The sequence below is a fragment of the Neolamprologus multifasciatus genome, chromosome 9 (assembly GCF_963576455.1).
Source record: "Neolamprologus multifasciatus chromosome 9, fNeoMul1.2, whole genome shotgun sequence".
In the NCBI taxonomy this organism is placed as follows: domain Eukaryota; kingdom Metazoa; phylum Chordata; class Actinopteri; order Cichliformes; family Cichlidae; genus Neolamprologus; species Neolamprologus multifasciatus.
This window is the reverse complement of record NC_140447.1, coordinates 27060900-27066899: the sequence shown is the minus strand read 5'-3', so window position 1 is coordinate 27066899 and position 6000 is coordinate 27060900. Positions and strand designations below refer to the sequence as shown.

At 40.3% G+C, this 6000-nt stretch overlaps 1 long non-coding RNA gene across 1 annotated transcript in view; it reads left to right on the top strand.

Annotated features, from left to right (window-relative positions):
• The first annotated feature begins 2996 nt into the window (after window positions 1-2996).
• Window positions 2997-6000, top strand: part of LOC146511691 (uncharacterized) — a 206650-nt gene continuing 203646 nt past the window's right edge. Inside the window, exon 1 of the long non-coding RNA XR_014876106.1 lies at window positions 2997-3974. This is a non-coding gene — a long non-coding RNA (uncharacterized LOC146511691). The remainder of the gene's footprint in view (window positions 3975-6000) is intronic.

Below are 6000 nucleotides of genomic sequence, written 5' to 3'. Positions count from 1 at the left end.
ACCTCGTATTGTGGATGGATTATCTCAGTTGTTCTCCTGGCTGAAGTTTGGTCCTTTTACAGCATCCTGCCATGCGATTACATTTGTTCCTGACCACCGAGAACACTCACGTTAACTTTTATCGAGTGGAAAAAAAGTTAGCTTGTTTATATTATGCTAACATAGCTGTGTCGCTAGCGGCTACGTAGCACATCATTATATACCAGCTAGCCAAACTTCAGTAACTCTACAAACGTCACTGCTGTTTAGTTTTCTGTCTTCATTTATGTTGGAAGTGATAACAGAGCTGTACGTTTTAATTTGTTTCCAAAAACCCGCAGTCAGGACATGCTATATTGCATTTAGATAGAAGCTAGCGAGCTAACTTCCTGCTAACTTCTAACTCCGTTAAATGTCATAAATTCTGTTTTCGTGGATGCCTGGATGTTAAACTCAATTGTTACACCTGGTAGAGCATAACGCTGATCATTTTATTAAAGATGAAAGACTTTAGGCAGTTTTTCAACTCTCAACACGTCTAGTGACGTCAGACTTAACGACCGGATAGAGTATAAATATATAGTCATACAATCCACCTACTAAGAACCTAATATGCTGATTTCTGTCTATCTATGATAATAAATAAGGAAAAGTTTAACAGTTTAATTTGAAAGGAATTGCATAATTTTCTCTTATGGTGACATACAAATTACACATCCTCGACAGATATTAAGACCAATTAAATTACATCTGTTTGAAATTACTCAAAGCCCAATTAAATTTAATGCAACAAGGTAAAAGTCATTCTGTCAAAATCAGCATGTGCTCTTTCGCATTAACACATTGAAAGCCCTCCGCATCAAGTCTATATTTGACAAATACATGGAGGACCATGTGACACATTTTCACAGGCATGTCTCTGGATTGCTGTGTTACACCTGTAAATAATTTTATCATCCAGATTGATGGACGTCAGACCTTCCCAAGTAATACAGCAGCCATCTGGTGAGTCTTAGCGCTGTGATAGAAAAATTGCTACTGCTTTAGTAAAGTACTGATGTGAGAGTCTCTACAGGAAAGGCGAATGCTAGTCAAGATTGTTCTTGTTTTGACAAACACAGCAGTATTGACTTTGAGAGTGAATTATGATGACCTCTGGTGTAGGGATGTCAGCCACACCAGCAGAGAGAGTTAAGTCCTTCTCTCTGACTTCCACAGAGTCTGAAATGCCTCTGGAACACAAACACATAAAAATCCAGTGAGCAGAGTGACTCAGAAGGATTTCTTATAGATTAAATACTTGTGCCCTTGCAGTTTAAGTCACTAGTGATTGTCCAATAGAGTTGTTTTTAGGCATGTGAGAGCTTTGCGATTAAATCTTTTTCCATCTGTGTGTGGGGGTATATTTATGCCACCCTTTAAAGACACTTTTCTCTGGCACATTACCGTGCCATTAAATATTCTAAGGGCTGGGGAAAAAAAAGCAGATTTTACTGACAAGTTAAACACAAGCTGTGTGTCACAGCCAGTGCGATGTTTATTATTAGTATTTGTTTTGCATGGATTCCCAAGACCTGTTGCTGACTCTAAGCCTGGGGGAAGCTTTGGTGCTGCAGCATTTTCTGTGATTTTACACTTCACTTGGCTGTACAGCTAAGAGCAAGATAAAACAACACATCTATCCAAGGCCTGGGAGTCTGTTTCATACCTATCATTTCTCCCTCAAAGGACAATGCACCCATGAGGGAACGCCTCAATGATTACAAAATAAATCGCACAGGCAAGAGACCACATGAGCGGAGCAGAAAAATATGAAAGAGCACACAGCGTGTGTGTGTGTGTTTTAGGCCAGATATTAGTGAGTCATGTGGGACCAAACTGAAATAAAGTTTAATGGATGATTAATCGCTGTCCACAGTGAGGGGTGTGACTGTTTAGTGGGGCATGTAAGATAGGTTAAAGGATTAAGGAGAGGACCAGGTGGCACTTAGGCCCCTAACAGGGCTCTGTTTGTGATCGTGCCAGAGCAGCAGCTCAAGACCTTTTCTGATTAGCAGTCACAGCAGGCCACTCCCTCTGCAAATGCTAACTTTACATGTACATTTATCTGCTGCACTACTTTCTTTATAGTTTCCTTTTGCCTTCAGCATAGCGGAAGTTTGCCTCTAAAAGTTTTGACTTTGGCTTCTTTCAATTCATATTGTTTAAAAGTGAACTTTTCCACAGTGGTTAAGACAAAGGAGAACGCTGAACATCAATAATCCTCACGCCCTTACAAGGATTTTCAGCCTAGATGAGGAAAAACTCTTGTCATATTGATTGTTTTCTCTTCATACTTATCATATTTCATTTTGTCCGTGTTTCCACAGTTAATATTCCTAGTACAGAATGACAGATCGTACGGGGTTTCTTTTTATCTCTCACACGCTGAAGTCAAGCAGAGCAAGAGAATAATAAAAGACAGTTCGTAATATCAGTCATTGTGAATCACAGCTTCTAAGCATATCCATGGACTCTCAGCGCTGAAATGCAGACATCTCTTCACAGGCAATAAATATTTCTGTAAAGCACTCAGTATCTCCGACTCACTAAATATATCTTCCCTCCTCTCGCCAAATAAAGCTCCACACTGTAGCTCTTTAGGCAGTTTCTCCTTCCTGCCAGTTTTTTGTAGCGAATGCCAACAGCAAACAAAAATATGTTATTGGCCGGCACAAGTGCATCGCAATCCATCATAAACGTGTTACTGTTTTAAATGCATATAATCATCAGTTATAATCATAACTTAAATAAAGGTAGCTAAACAGCTAGAGTAATTCCTTGAATTAAAAGTGAAAGTCAGTTTTCAGCCACATTGCAACTGTTTTATTTAAAAACCACTGTAAGGTGTACAGTCTGAGAAAGACAAAGTGGATTATATTGTGGTTATACAGCATGTTTGCTGAGTGCCTGTGTCATTTTATAGTTAAATTTACATTTCACAGGAACTATTTGTTGAGCAACTTGTGAATTTTAGTTTATTGATGTGTTCTGAATTAAAAATACACAGAAATCGTACCTTTCTCTTTCTTTAAATTGCAATAGATTTGCAACTTTTGCTGTTTTATCAGACTTTGCAAACAGGTTGCCAATAATTGCCATTAATCACAGTCTAACCGACTGATAGCAGATGAACTTTGTTTTACTGTTGCAACTGGTTGCAGGCCTAGTCACCATCTTTAAAGTAACCATGTCAAATGCAATAAGACTGCAAGGTTAGACTTTAACATTACCAGCTTTCAGTCAATGTAGCAAAGTAGCTGGCTGCTACGCTCTGATTGGTGAATTATTTCACTCATACACAAAAATGTGGATGAGTCAATGACCAAGACTGAAGCGGAGTCAAATGAGAGGTCTGGAACCAGAAAAACTACAGACCTAATAGTTCAACTCAATTGTTATTTTTATAAACTGGTTTATTCATTTAGCCAAATACAGACTCCATAGGTGACCACAGCGAACAAGAAAAATACATTACATAAAAGATATACTTTGATTTACATATAACTCAATAAATTGAGTATTTGATCTTCAATTGAAACTTGACTTAGTACTTGGTGGAAAAAAGAACTTTTTGGAAATCACAGCAGTGAGCAGTACCTTTCTTGTTTTGGTCACCAGGTTTGCACATATTCAATCAGCTCCCTCAACAGATTCTCTATAGCAGCGGTCTCCAACCTTTTTTGCACCACGGACCGGTTTATGCCCGACAATATTTTCATGGACCGGCTTTTAATGTGTCGCGGATAAATACAACAAAATAAAACTAGTACCGCTACTGGAAAAAAGAAAATTTATTCATAACACACGTGAAAAGACCAAGGAAAACCAAGTAAACGATAAAAACGATAACAAAATAATGCTGAAAACCGATAAAAACCCTTAAAACTACACATTTCACACCTGAGCCTCAACTCTCGCGGCCCGGTACCAAACGACTCACGGACCGGTCCGAGGTCCGGGTGTTGGGGACCGCTGCTCTATCGGACTGATCTCTAGAGACTGGCACGGCCACTCCATGATGTTAACGTGCTTCTTTTTTTATTCACTCCTTTATTGCCTGGGCAGTATGTTTTGTGGCATCATGCTGGACATCTCCTAACCGGTCATGGCAGATAGCTGCCCCTCCCTGAACCTGATTCTGCTGGACATTTCTTCCTGTTAAAAGGCAGTTCTTCCTTCCCACTGTCACCAAAACACTTATAGGGGGTCATATGATTGTTGGGGCTTTCTCTGTTTTGTTTGTATTATTGTTGTCTTTGTCTTACAATAGAAAGTGCCTTGAGGCAACTATTGTCGTGATTCTGCACTACCTAAATAAAATTGAACTGAATTGTCTTCAGTGTTGGCTGAGGGAAGGAGGTTCTCGTCCAAGATGTTAAGGTACATGGCACTGTCCACCGGCCCCTGCAGTGAGGTTGTCATGTACCCTAATGTAAAAAATAAATAAAAATGCAGCAGTTAGAGTCGATGCCAAACAGCTAAATTTTTGTTTCATTTGACCGCATCACTTTCCTCCAAGCCATTTGCAAATCATGTAGATATCTATTAGCTCACATAAGACAAGCCTGTAAATGTGACTTATTGAGCAGTGGAACTTTGTGGGCTTTGCAACAATTCAGTCCATTACAGCATAGTGGTGTTCTTGGTGACTGTGGTCCCTGATGCCTTCGACAAACATGCAGTTTTGGGCTGATCTTGCATGGAGCTCCAAACTGAGGGTGACATATGGTCATCAACAGTTTCACCAAGCATATTCCTGATGGTCTTTTAGCCCGTTCCAGCCTTGCGCAGGTCTAAAATCTTGTCCCTGACATTCTTTAGCAGCTCTGGCCTTGTCTATGGTGGTGGAGAGGCTGAAGTGGAAGCTGATGCTTTGATAATTTCTCCCAATTATAAATAAAACTACCATAAAAACTAAAGACTGTTCATTTCTTTGTAAGTGAGCAGACCCAAATTTGAGCTCTGCAAATTCAGCAGGGGCTCAAATAATTATTTCACCCTACTGTATAGCTATGGCCTGCTCGTGATGGCCCCAGCGTCAAAGGACAGCTTGTGCATAGCTCTCTGATGCCAGTAGTTTCTCACAGAACAGCAGTAATTGACAGTGTGGGATGAGAAAGCAGCGGTGCAAACTGATGTTTAACACAACCTGTATCATTTTTGCCTCTGTTCTTCTTGCTTGCTTTTAAGAAACACTTGTATAATCTGTGACATGTAGAGTGTGAAGAATATGATTACTCTGTTATTGACCCACCAAAGATACAAAGGTACTCAGAAGCATTTAAGGCATCCATTTCATTCCTGTGCTTCTCACAATTATAGGTTGCTTTTGCACTAAACTTTCCACTCAATTGATGGTTAGGGCCTGTGGTACATGGAAAAGACAAAAAATTATACGGAGTGGAGACTGTTCACCGATGCGTGACTGACATCCCATGAGTACAAGCGCCATTTTTTTAATGAATGTGCAGTAGTAACTTTATGGTTTATTTACTCTAAAAGAGAACAAAAAGATGGATGCCTGCATCAAACCATCAATACATGAATTCAATTTTGCAGTAAGAGTAACCAACTGTAAAGCTCAGGTAATGCAAAATCCACACTAGGAGGAAGGCAGGTTGACTGTGACTTAAGTCGCAGCAGTGAGGATGAGATTTTAACACAGGTCTATATGCAACACTTGTTTTAATCTGGAAGAAAAACAAGTGTGTTGTGTTCTTTTTCTAGAAGTGGAGTTTGCTCTTCCTGTATGCAATATGGTAAATGGTCTGTATTTGTATGGCGCTTTACTTGGTCCTAAGGACCCCAAAGCGCTACACACAATCATCCACACATTCACACACTGGTGATGGCAGCTACAGCGTAGCCACAGCCACCCTGGGGCGCACTGACAGAGGCGAGGCTGCCGGACACTGGCGCCACCGGGCCCTCTGGCCAGCACCAGTAGGCAACGGGTGAAGTGTCTTGCCCAAGGACACA